Source organism: Melospiza melodia, chromosome 4 (assembly GCF_035770615.1).
Source record: "Melospiza melodia melodia isolate bMelMel2 chromosome 4, bMelMel2.pri, whole genome shotgun sequence".
Classification (NCBI taxonomy): domain Eukaryota; kingdom Metazoa; phylum Chordata; class Aves; order Passeriformes; family Passerellidae; genus Melospiza; species Melospiza melodia.
Window position 1 is genome coordinate 19,452,401 of NC_086197.1, and position 13,461 is coordinate 19,465,861.

The 13,461-nt window shown below is 46.6% G+C and overlaps 1 protein-coding gene across 2 annotated transcripts in view; it reads left to right on the plus strand.

The window, feature by feature from the left end:
• Positions 1 to 277: 277 nt before the first annotated feature.
• Positions 278 to 13,461, plus strand: part of DENND2A (DENN domain containing 2A) — a 57,681-nt gene continuing 44,497 nt past the window's right edge. For both annotated transcript variants that reach the window (XM_063154121.1, XM_063154122.1), the window contains exon 1: positions 278 to 365. The gene's annotated coding sequence lies outside the window, so the exon portion shown is untranslated. The remainder of the gene's footprint in view (positions 366 to 13,461) is intronic.

Genomic DNA, 13,461 nt, shown 5'->3' on the forward strand with positions numbered 1-13,461 from the left:
CAGGACTTTCTACGTTTCCCCGCAAATCTTTCCGTGTGCAACCAGCACGGCGGCTTTTCGCTCCGCTTCGGTTTGCCCCGCTGACACCGGCAGCCCCCGTCCCCTCCCCAGGGCGGGCAGCACAGGCGCTCCATACCCGGAGCGAGGGGCGGGCGCGGCCGCCTGGGCGGCGGGGCGGGACGGGACGGGACGGGACGGGGCGGCGCTCCCGCCGGAGGGCGGCCGGGGCCGGGGCCGGGGCCGGTGGCGGCGGGGGGCGGGCGGGAGCCCCCAGCCGCGGGTCCGCAGCCGCCAGCCCGGCGCCGGGCGCCGCCGCCGTCATGCCGGGACACGGCCCTCCCGCTCCGCTGCCGCCGCCGAGGAAGGTAGGCAGGCGCCGAGAGAACGCTAACGCGATAGAGCAGCGGGCAGAGGTGCCGCTCCAAAAAAATCCCGAATTTCCTCTTCCCTTCCGCGCCCCAACTTGGCTTTTGTTCATCCCGGCTGCAGGGAGGGAAAGCGGGGGCCGCCAGCCGAGTCCCCCCGCGCTCCCGGGCACCGGGAGCCGCTTTCCCGCCGGGACGGGGCGGCTGCTGCTCCCGGCGGGCGCGGGGGGCCGGGCCCGCTGCCGGAGCGGGGCTCGGCCGGGGCTGAGGGGCCGCGGGGACCGGGGCTGCTGCTGGAAAGCCGAGCCGAGCGGGCCGGGAGCCGTGGGGCGGAGGAGCAGCGGCAGCCCCGCCACCCAGCACGGGGCCCCTGAGTGAACTCAGCCCTGCCTCGGTCTCCAGCGCAAAACAGAGGAGGAAACGCTAAGCACATTCTTTGGGGGAAGCCCGGGCCCTGCCGGAGCAAACAGCCCGAGCTCTCGGTTCCCAAAACCCTGAATCCCCGTGGATATTAGCCCTGCCCTTCTCTCTCTGCCCTGGATAGCCTGCTTTCCTCTTCCTTTGCCTTCGGCTGGAAGGAGTGCCTGCAGTTGTGTGCAGCCTGTGGCTTATCACGGTGGGGATCAGTGGGAGTATTCACCTGTCCTGGGGGGAAAAACGCTTTCTTGCCTTCCCTCTCTTGTACCCAAGGATGATGGGTGCTAATGGACAGGGAGTTGGTAGAAGGGAATGTTGCCTGGGGAGGGAACAAGAAGTTACACTTGGCTGCTGCTGTGGTCCCAACGTGTCAAATGCAAACTGGGACGCAAAACCATGCCAGGTGTATTTGGGACACTTTTAGAAGTTTTGGCTTTTTGAGTGTCCAGTAAGCATGTCTCTTGATGCTTGGTGCTGGAAAAGTGATGGTCGGGGGATTGCGGCTTTCTGCCACAATCTGGATCTGCACTGGAGCCTCCTCACAGGTGCAGGGACTAGGTGCTAATATGGGCCCTTAATTCTGCTCTTTACAAGAACACATCTTGTTTCCAAGACAGGTCAGCAGGTTGTTCCTGACCCTGAGTTATTCCCAGCCACCTTTGCTCTTGCCATTTAGTAGTTGTTTAAGTTTTTTGCTTTTGGAGAAGAGCATCTCCAGCCTGGAGCTTAGCTGGGAGGATAGAGGTGACCAAAGGGACTTCCATGGGGCTTTTATTTGCTGCTGTGACGGGAGCTGCTGGTGGATTAAAAAGCTGTTTTCTGTGTTGGCTGCCACCTTATTGACCACTGGTTCTTGGTATGTGGTAGTGAGGTCCAATAATGTGTACTGAACCACCAAAAAGGGAGTTGTTATTGCAGCCTGGCAGAGGAAAGGAATGCATTTCCTCCACCCTTGTGTTGTGCTCTGAATTGTTGTCATTGGGGTAGTGTTTGTGGGGTTTGGTGCATGTTGGGTTTGAGAAGTTTTGCTTAGTTGTTGTTTGGGTTTTCAAAATAATCCAGGCAGTGTTTCAGCCTGTGAAAATGGATAACTACTATGTTGGGTCAGGCTTGGAAACAACTGAAAATGCTAAGAATGGAAATGAGAGGAAAGCCACAGGATTTCCCAGGGTAAAAAGGCGCCTTTTTGAGAAACGGAAGAGAAGGCACAGAAAACAAAGGGCGCTGGAGTGGCCAGGGATGCAGAAAGCAGAGGGAAGATTTATGGCTCTGCTGGGACCACTCTGCCTGCGTGGGTGAGAAGGTTGTGTGCTGAAGCCTTCAGCACGTCCATGTCCTAGCAGTGCACGCAGAAGATTCTCCCTGTTCATCAGCTCACATCCAAAGTGCATTCCTTGTAGAGCACAAGTGCATGTGGAGAGTCCCAAAGTGCTGCTCCTTTCAGTGCTGCCCCCAGCTCGCTGCCCTGGGAAAGCTTTTAGGACATTTTGTCTGCAAAGACAACTTCTGTGTGTGCTTTCTGTTCTCCAGAAACAAGAAGAACATTTAGATCCTTTGTCAGACACTTACAATAGGCTTGTCTTTCTCCCATGCCTGTTGTATTTACATGTTAGAAATGTTCATTTTGACAAGGAGATAATAAATAAAGACCCCATAAACTTTGTTTTTCAGAGATGGTCTTAATCCAGGAGTAGCTTTTCCAACGAGTTATTCTTAATATCAGCCATGACAACTAATTCATACAGACAGGACTTAAAATCTCTATTTTGCTTGGCACTCTGGGAGCACAGAAGCAAGCTTGATCCTTCCCCAAGTTTAAGAAATTTGCTGATGAAATCATCACACAGCAGAACCAGTCTCTTAAAGATGGAGAGATGCTGGGTATTTCAGAAGTGTCTGATAAGTTCTTTTGGATCCCCTGAATGCATCATTCAAAGCAGCTGGTCCTCCCTTCCTTTTGTAACACCTGACATTTATTTCCTGATTGGAGCTGTGTGGAAGCTGCTCCTTCCTAAGTGGGGGCCAGACCAAGGGGAGGAAAGGCTGTGTAGAGCCCCATTAAACCCATGGGAGTGGGGAAGAACCTGTGTTAAACCCTTGTTGAAGCTGGTTAATTGTGATGGTCTCAGGCCTTCAGAAGTGGGGTGCAAGCTCTTTAGGGAAGTGTTTTTTAGCAGAAGGATTGGAGTACTAGTGGCTGATATGTCTGTTGGCAGGATCCCAAGAGCTGGCTGGAAGAGGCCTCTACTATGAAAGAAATGCTGAAATAGGACTTTTAATGCACTTGCATAGCAGTTCCTTTCAGGCTGAGAAGACTCTCCCGAGGGAAGGAGGGAGTGGGATGGAGCTGGAAAGCAATTTCTTGTTTCATTCAAGTCCTGACAGTAAATGAGTGATCCTGGCTTTGCTTAGATACAGCTCAAATAACATTGTGTCTGAGGTATCTGTGAGCACTGTTTCACTGCACAAAGGAGGAAAAGAAACAGTGTTTGCTTGACTGTTCTCTGAAGTGCAGTGGAAAGGGCAACAGCATGTTGATTTTGCTGATGGGATTTTTTTTCTGGTCTTCACCTTGGAGATGCTTTATCAGCTCCTGGAAGCTGAAGCAAAGGCTGAAATGTAGGATATGCACAATGTTTGGGGGCGGCTTCAGCCCAGGTTTTAGTGAGGGTGACTGTATCGCTGAGCTCCCAGCCTCAGGAAGGCTGTGCTTTTGAAATGGTGTTGAAATGGCTGTGCTACATTGAAATGTGGCTTCTGCAGGGGCCTTGGGTGGCCTTGAAGTGGGTGCCTAAGACAGTCCAGAGTCCCTGGGATCTCTGACCTCTGTGTCCTGAGATTTCAACCGAGACATGTGTCCTTTTGTGGAAGCTCAGCACAGAGCAGGCTGAGGGTCAGTTCAAGGTTGATATAAAGCACTAAAAGGCATCAGCACTGTCTAACATAAATAAATAAGGTCCTATAGGCTGATCCTTTTCAAGATCTCTCCCAGCCTTTACATGTTTCACCACCCAATTGGGGCAAGGTGCTCTGTGTCTGAGGACACAGGGCTGATGAGGTGAAAGCCATAATTCCCCAGGCCTTTCCTGATGAAAGCAGTGGATTCTTACAGCCACTCATGTGAGTCTTCACCAGTTTATGTCTTTCATTGAGCTGGGAGCTCATGGCAGCAAGACACCTTTGGGGCTCTGCCATCATGATGGTCCAGTCTGTGCTGTGACAGCTCTGAGCAGCTCTGAACCCTGTGGTGTGGGTCCAGCCTGTCATCCTTGGAGCTGCTCACAGGGACTGACTGCTCTTGGGATAACCCTGGCATGATGGCTGGGGTGATCCTGTCCTGAAACCCCCTGAGTTTGTACTGCTTTGAGGTAAATACATAGCCTAAACATTTGCTGGGCAAATGTGGGGTGCTCTGTGTGTGCAACAAAAACCCCAAAAGGGGGCTCATGGGAAATCTTCCTTGCAAGAAGCTTGAAACCCTGTGACTCCTTTCTTTAATGCAGATAACATGTATTGAGGACAAAATTTCTGTCTTTTTTGAAAACAGTACTACCCCATGGTAAAGCTGAAGGAAGTCAAGCATAGTTGGAAGGGCAGAGGCTCGAAAGAGTAATGTCCTGCTGGAATGAATGCTGGTATAATCTTCATTCTTTGCTTCAGTGCTTTTTCCCCTCCCCAGGTTCGGGAAACCAGCTGCAGCTGGCAGAATGTTACTTTCAAGGATTTAGCAGAGTAGATGCAAGAGTTAGTGGTGATTTAAGTGGTGATTTAACTGACTGATTGAGTCAGTTTTTACTGACTAAACTTGTTAGGAGCTAGCACACCTCTGAGGCCTTCTTAGGGCAAGATTCTCATCCCAGTGCTGGGGCACTGCCAGTCAGCTTTGCTTGGGGTGTTTTGGTTTCTTTGTTTTTAGTGGCTGGCACAAACCAGAATTTGGCTTGACTGTTACCTGCATGTGCTGTTTGTTACACATGACCTCTGCTGAATGTGAGATGTGTCTGTGTCTGCCTCCTTGGCTGGGGTAAAGGCTCAGGCTGCTCACTGGAGCAGGAGGGCTGGGAGGAAGATGTTTGCCCTGCAGCCAAGCTGCCGTGTCCAGCCTGGGCAGGACTTGCTGCTCCTCAGTCCCCTGCACTGCAGGCAGGGCTCTGGCTCAGCCCTGTGCTCCTGGGCTGGGAACTGGCAGTGTTTACGTGACGAAAGGGAGCAGAAGATGGCTTTTCCTGAGCTCTGCCTTTGCCCATACATGTGCTGGCCCAGGGCCAGCATGGAAACTCTGTCCTCATGAGCAGAGAGAGGGAGATGGGAGGAGCCAGAGATGAAGAGGGGCCCAGAAGCAGAGGGAGTTAAAATAAAAACACCAGCTCACAGAGAGAAAAGCCTGTAACAGATGGCCCTGGCCATCCCCTGGGCTCTTCATGCACTTGGCTCCACGTGCAGTGCTGACAAGATCTCATCTAGAAGCGTGAGTAAGGGGCCTGGACCATTTTGGGAAGTGTGATGGAAGAGCAGAGTAACAGGCAAAAGGAAGGAAGCTAGACAGGTAAGGCAGCTGTGGGTCAGCTCTCTGTGATGCCTGGAGTGGACTCTGGGACTTGGTGCTGCTGGTGCTGCCATGTGAGCCATTGTAGGAGCACTGCTTTGTTTTCATCCTTTAACTGTGGCCCGTCTTGCCTCCTCTGTAAAACAGCATGGCAAATGCTGGTGGAGGTTTGTTCCACTGCTCTCATTCCCTCTAGAATATGTACAGCAGAGAGCTGTTGATCTGAGTGGAGCCTAGTTAAAGATGGATTCTGCCAGGAGGTGCTGGCAGCTGTGATTTCCAATGCCCATCTCCTCATCTGGCATCGTGGTAAGTAATTAGATTGGCTGAACAGTTCAGCATGTGGGGTGCTGGCCTTGCTTGGAAAAGCTTTGGTAGGATATCTGTGCAGGAGACTGTGCCTGGCAGAAAAGCTGGTCTTGGAGAAGCACTCACAAAAACTTTGCTCTGAGCTCATTTGAAAATCTGGCCCAGACACTTAAAATGTCAAGAGCTGGTGATGGTCAGGGGCAGCTTGAGTGGGGAAAGGTGCCACCTCACTTGGAAGTGGTTGAAAGAGTTCTGGATGAGACCCTGCCAGACCTTGAGACTCCCGATCCTACAGATCCCAGAGAGCAGCTGGCTCCTGGCCAAGTTCAGGCACATAGTTGTGTTTCCAGAAACTTATTGGGGACTCTGGCAACCCGCTGGAGAGACTGTTTCAGGGAGCAAGACTTGCTGTTTCTTTGTAAGCAGAATGACTTTAAATGGCTAGATGCTCTGTGTTTTAATTAGATTTCCCTTTGGGAATAAAAGTGGTGAAGTGTTTCTGTGCCTCCTGCTGCATTTAAATCTTCTGTACTGTGTCCCCGGTCTGGTGAATCGTTTAGGCAGACATGTAGGTCAGGCACATGCTTCAATCCACCCAGTGCATCATTCCTGCCCTGGGAAGTTTGGAACTGAGCTTCACACAGTCTGATTGAAGACAGTGATATGCTTTGAGCACAGACCTAAAATCAAGCATGTGCTTAGGTGTTCTCCTCATCAAAGTGGTCTCTCACTCGCCCACTGTATTCTGCAGAATCATTTTATATTAGCAGCCCCCTTGAACGTGGATTTTCTCTTCTTACCCTGCAAGGCCTCTTGCTGATAAGCCCTGTTGCTGTGAGCACTTCAGGTGAGATGCAGTCACAGGCCTGGTATTTTGGAAGCATTGTGGATAGGCATGCATGTGTGAGTGATTAAATCAACCCATCGGGGTGTCATCTGGAGAGGAACAAATGCTGAGCTTGCTCTGCAGGCGGGGGGAGGATGAGATCCCCCTGTAGTTGTTGCTGAAAGCTTTTCCCCTCTGCAGATGTGCAGCTGCTGCAGCTCTCTGCCAAGAGGCGGCCGTGACTTTCCGAGCTGGGGAACGCGCACATCTGTTTGCAGGGAGAGCAGCACGGGGGCTCCTGTCCCAGGGGTTGTGTTCTTGTGACACATAGTGCTGACTGTCATGGAGGGAAATGGCAGATTTCATGGGACACTGAGAGGGCACTTCATAAATATGAGTTTGCTTGCCAGTGTCAGCCCAACACCACCTTTCTAAATTAAAAAGGAAAGAGCTCCCAGAGACTTTTCAGACTATTGGAGATTTCTCTTTAAAAACATTAAGGCTCTGCAGAAGATGTGTGCTTTCTACATACAAAAATAAAATGTGTTTCAGCTGCAAAGCATGCTGTGATCCCAAAGGTTTCCCCTGTGAAGCCTTTTGGGTAAGAGTTGAGTCTTGGGTTATCCAGAGCTGAGAGTGGCTTACTAGCAAAGGGAAATAAATGCCCCTTACTAAAACTGAGAAGGAAGTCTCTGCATCAGCACATGTAGCGCTTCAAAAATCAACATCTGGCCAAAACCAGACCCTGGGGCATCCTCCACAATCTACTGGTCCATGAGAGCTTTTTCCTTGAATTCAGAGAGCTTGGGATTAAGTAACTGAGAATCTGCTTTTCCCTGCCTTGACATGCTAGGCTGCATGTTCAGCAATCCTCAGTCAAATTCTATGAGACAATTTGTTACTCTAAAGAAATGTGTAAGATGTTGAGCTTTTTCCAGATGATGTCACAAGCCCTGATCTATCTGGCTCTGGTTTCTCAGCCTTGTCAAGCTCTGAGAGAAGCCTGAGAGGTTTCCTACTGGGAAACCAACACATGGTAACTGTTTTTGCATCAGATTTCTGTCTCTGTCCCCTGAGATTACTGTGAGTGACTCCACGTAGAGGTTTTGCCATGGTGTCACCTCTCACAAAACAACCCTGTACCTGTGGTGGTGAAGGATTCTGACAGCTTTTGCTGCTTAGTCTGTGCTAAACCTTGTCCCATCAGCATCCTCTTGTTTGCACAGCAGGAAACTTTCCTTATAGAATGATTTCGTTTATTCAAATTCAGTGGGAAACCAAGGGTTTTCCCCTGTTAAGTTCATAAATTCCTCCACTAGTCAAAGACAATTTTGGGGTATGTTTCAAGGAAAATTAGGATCACCTCTAAAAGACACAAATTTCATAAAATGTTGTCAGAATTTGATGAGGTGGTGTTTTAGTTGCTTGGGGTTTTTTAATAACTTACTCTGACATGTAATATATTGCTTCAGTTCCACTTGCTTAATGTTTGTTTGCATGGGGTAAAATCATTTTTCTCATCCAAAGCAACCTGGAAACATTATCAGAAACAGAAACTTGGCGTTTTAGAGCAGTGAAGGACTTCAGCTGACCAGCAACCACTGCAGGAATACAAATTCTGTCTTTTTCTGTCCTTCAAACCAGTGTTCCCAGATGTCTAACCCAGTCCCTCTTTCTATTCTTATGAATTTGATATGGCAGCCTTTCATTAGAATTTTATAATTTTTCATATTTTTGTCATTATTGTTATTATTTTGTTATTAATAGAATAAACTGGACTAGACTGAGTTTGGAAGGGACCCACAGGGATCATCTTGCCAAGGTGCCTGACCACTTTAGGGCCAAAGTTAAAGTATATTATTAAGGCCATTGACCAAATGCCTTCTACACACTGACAGACATGGAACACAGTCCACCTCTAGGAAATCTGTTCCAGTGCTTGGCCACCCTCTTGGCAAAGAAATGCCTCCAAATATCCAGTCTGAGCCTCCCCTGCTGCAGCTTTGAACCATTCCCATGTGTGCTGTCACTGGGTACAAGGGAGAAGGGCTGAGCATCTCCCTCTGCATCCCCCTCCTCAGGAGCTGTAGAGAGCAATAAGGGGTGTTTTACTTTTACTTCAGGCTCCTGATCAAGATCTGCTTTTTGAAAAATCAAACCTGACCATTGAGTTTGTTTTCTCTCCTTCTCTGTCTCTTTGTCTCTTTTCCCCTCTCTCTCTTTCACTCTCTCTCTTTCACTCTCTCTCTTTCACTCTCTCTCTTTCACTCTCACTCTTTCACTCTCACTCTTTCACTCTCTCTCTTTCACTCTCACTCTCTTTCACTCTCTTTCACTCTCACTCTCTTTCACTCTCTTTCACTCTCACTCTCTCTCTCTCTCTTTCTCTCTCTCTCTCTCTCTTTCTCTCTCTCTCTTTCTCTCTCTCTCTCCTTCTCTCTCTCCCTCTCTCTAGAAATAGGTAATCATCAACCCATTCTTTTTTCTTGACACACCAACAGCAGATCAGCTGTTTCACTGCCTCTGTTGCACATGTAACTTTTTTTTTAACATGTTAACAGTGGGATATTTTTAATGTAGGAGATTTTGGTGCAATTTCCTGTGAAATCCTTGAATGCAGAATTAAGCAGAACAATGTATAATGCACCTTTTGTGAAGCAGAGCCAGCATGATTTGGTGATGCAGTGATGAAGCACAGTGAGAGGTGTGTGGATGAGGTTACCCAGGAGAGCAAGGTGATGGCACTGTCATTGCTCCATTAACTTAAGCTGAGCAATGACCTCAAAGTGAGGTCAGGAGGTTTTTATGCTTTGGAAGAAATTTTGTGGTATTGGTTTTTCAGTTTCATGATTGAATAAAGGAAAATTATAACTCACTACTTGGAGAAAGGTGGCAGGGTAGCCCCATCTATTTTCTTCTCTCCTTTTTTCCCTCCAGTAAAATAAATAGGAAGGAGAGAAAGCCTAAATAGTATTTCTGCTCCTTGTAAAGGGAGGGTTTAACACACACCCCCTCAATTTAGCTAAATTTTGGTAAGCAATGTCATTTCATAGTAAAGAACCTGACTCTTGTAAGCTTCCTTCAGATTACCTCAGATGTTTTCTTGAAAGTTTCTCTCTGTTGAGTTTGGGGTTTTTTGGGGACATACTGAATTTAGATTAAACTTGGCAAAAATTATTTAAGTTACTCAAAAACCATAAGTAATTTGCTCATCCAGCAGCACTTAAATCTGTTTGTGATTCATGCAAATTGAATTGCTGAGACCATGCAGCTGCATTTCAAGTATGTGAGTGCATCTTGACCAGATAAGTTATTTTCTGGAGCGTTTCTGGTCAGGTAAGAGAAACAGGCACTTTTACCCTGTGGTTCAGAGTTTGTGAGATGCTATTTCAGGAGGAGAGAGTACTTTTAGAGCACAAATCGCCTCTTAGGAGTATTCTTAGTTTTATATGATAATTATATTTGCAAACACTGTGCATCTCTAATACTCTTTTTGCTTGGGAAGGCATATAAGCAAAGATAACTTCTTGCTAAGCTATTTTCAGGGCTGAAATTTCTCCTGTGTCTTACTTATCATTTCAACATCAATGCAGTGAACCCACTTAGGAGATTTTTATTAAGTAGATGCTATGCAGTCTGAACATTTGAGTTATTACATGCTGAAGAGATGGGCAGAAGAATGCCTATCTGAATGCCAAACATTTTTCTTACCAACCAAGAAGTAAATCAAGTATAGCATTACTTAAGCTCTTCTTGTTCCTCTTCTAATAGAATAAAATGTTTGGGGAATTTCTCCCTAAAATATCAAGTTTAGATTTAGTTTTCCAGTTATGTCTGTAGGCATTCTCTTTTCAGTAAAGAAAATACAGTTGTTATCAAATATCCATTGTATTCAACTGCAGATAACTGAGGCAGCATTGGGCAGCTTCTACCTTTGTATAAAGAACATGGTTCTGGTGAGGAATATCTTAAAAAATATAATCCAGGAGAGAGGAGATTTAGATTATATGTTAGGAGGAAATTCCTCCTAACGTGAGGCTGGTGAGGCTCTGCAAGAGGATGCCCTGCCCCTGGATGTTGGGGATGCCCCATCCCTGGAAATGTTCAAGGCCAGGCTGGATGGGGCTGTAAGCAGCCTGATCTGGTGAAAGTTGTCCCTGTCCATGGCTGGGGGATTGGAACCAGAAGATCCTTAAGGTTCCTTCCAACCCAAAGCCTTCTATAGAGTATTTAACCTATGGAAAATGTGCATTTGCTGCAATGGCCATCTTCTACTGAGGGAAAAAACCCATTTATAGACAGACCTCCTTCCTGAGCCAGATCTTCAAAGCTGAGTGTGTAAAGCTGATGCTTTTGGGACAGTGGGGATGGGAATTTCACAGAAGAACTTGCAGATCATCGGGGTGTTAGACCAGATGGGTCACTCCAGTGCTGGCCCTTTACTGTTGGAGACCTCATCTCTTCCCCTGCAGGAAACCTTTCTATTCTTTAAACATCAAATGAGAACCTGTAAGAGTTGCCCCATCCCATCCAAAGAGGTTTTATGGATTTGAGCAGAGGGGGGGGGGCTGTGCTTGTGTGCCTGTAGGTACCCCTGTGTTGGGGCTGAGCAGAAATGAGGTGAATGTGGAGGGTGAAATGGAAGCCGCCCCACAATCACTGCAGTCACCTTCAGTGCAGCTGGGATTTCCCCTGCATTGGACTGGAAATGGCATCTTTATGAGCATTTAAGATGAAAGGGGATGATGTTTATTGAATAGTTCAGGGGACAATGCTTCTGCAAAGAGTTTAATTCCAAAAGATTCCTACTTTGATATTTTGTTCTGGGTCCTGTAAAACGTTCCCCTGTGAAACACTGTCAGTGCTTTGTAGTAATGAGTTTTTCCTGTGGGCAATAAACAGTATCAGGGCCCAGTCCAGCACAACATCCAAACATCTTGGGTGGAGTAAGCCCTAGTGGTTACCCTGGAATACAAAACTTGGATGCACATCCTCTGGCTTGGAAGCTTATGTACAAATAGCTCTGCTTCAGTTGTGAGATAAGGGCTGATGGAGACAATTGTACACGAGTGCTCTGTTTTTGCTCCATTACCCAGCAGTGAGATGTATGTGAAAGAAAGTAAACAATGGAAATTAAAAACCTTTATGTGTGTATTGGCTTTAGCACATCCCTTGGAAGAGAGTAGTGAACAATATGTGCTTGTTTGATAACTCTCCAGTTTCTAGGATTTCTGCTGCAAGAAGCCCAAAGTAACATTTCAGCAAAGGAAGAAAACAAATCTCCCAAATATATGCTTTCAATATTTCTTACTTTTCTTTAGTAGTTGGTTGGTTAGTGTTTGATTAATTAATAATTAAATACTTAAATAACTATTAAATAACTATTATAATTAATAGTTAAGTAACTTTAAGCTTTTCAAAAAATTGTACCCTGATCTCTGAAAGTGGAATGAACTTGGGAAGAAAATATTTTTCTTTTTCTAATAGTGAAAATTTACAGCACTCATCAGTATTTGCCAAGGCAGCATTATTGGTGGATTCATGGCTTCCATGGAGCTGTTGGAGTTTGTTAGGGACTGCAGAATGACAAGGGACAAAAGACAGTAGAAATGTGTTGGGGATAGCATAATTATATACCTTATTTTGGCAGCTGTTTTTTACTGCTTCCTTGCTGATCAGTTGGAGGAAGGCAAAAAAGTATCACTTGGGGAGGAAAAAATCTAGTAATAATGTTTTGAAAGGTACTTTTTGTTGTTATTTTCCACAGAGAAAATGAGAGTGATTACTCACTGTTACAGTAATTAATGATCTGTTATCATAGGATAATCCAGATTTGGAGGGATTACAGGAGGCCTATACTCCAGCCTCCTTCTCAAATAGGTTCAGGTCTGAGCTCAGATTGCTCAGGGCTTTGGTTGGGTCTTGAAAACCTCCAGTAATGGAGACAGCAGGGCTGCTCCAGAGCTGTTTTCCTCATGGTGAAAAGAGCTCTTTTATCCCCATAGTAAAAAAAATAATTTTCCTTATATCAAGTCTCTGTGTTCCCTCTCATCTTGTCGAGAAAACCAGCCAAGGAATTTGCTTCAGGTCACACACTGTGCTACACCAATGGTTTTGTTTTTGTGAGAAAAAAAAGATTAAAAAGTCACAACAGAACGTGGAAACCTGTGTCACACCTCTGAAAGGGACGGGGCACACAGGTGTCAGTTCAGATCTGACCTGGACATGCTTAGGTTTACAGCATCACTGTGTCAGTCTGTTCTCCAAGCTGCCAGGTGTGAAGAAGCTCTTTAGACATATGTAGAGTAATTATTTCTTCTGGAAGTTCCCTTTTCAGGGCTGTGATCTGTTATCTGAGACATCTCCCACATTAGCAAGCTCTGCCAGCTCTGTGGAGCTGGATCTGGCATGTGGTGAGAAGCAGAGTTTGCGTAGGTGCACGAAGGTGCAGAGAAATGTGCTCTTGATTTCCCCAGCCATACCTAGACCTGTCTCCTATTGCAGTCAGGAAAAGAGGAATGTGTGCTTACAATTCTTTTAAAATGTTAGCTGCTTCTACAGTCACAGAGTCATTTGGATTGGCAGAGACTCCAAGATCCTGGAGTCCAACCATTAACCTAAAGCAGCCAAGTCGGCCACCACACCATGTCCCTAAGAGCCACATGAATACAATGTGGAGCTAATTCAGTCAAAGCTGGGACTTATTTGGGAGTTAAAATAAGGAGATGGAATTGCAAGTGTAAGTGCAAGTCTAGTAGGAATGTTTGTTTAAAAAAAAATCTGATCCTCGGTTGTGAAAATGGGTCTTAAACTTCAAAGTCATGTTGTCACTTTTGAAAATGTTACCCTTCTCTATTTTATTTATTTCTTTCCCTGGGGCTTTTCTACCACAAAAAGTGGCAGAAGAATGTGCCACCAAGCCATCATGATATTTTTCCAGCTTTTTTGCCTGACAGTAGCAGGAGATCAGATCTTCCTGCCTCTCTCTTACAAAGTTT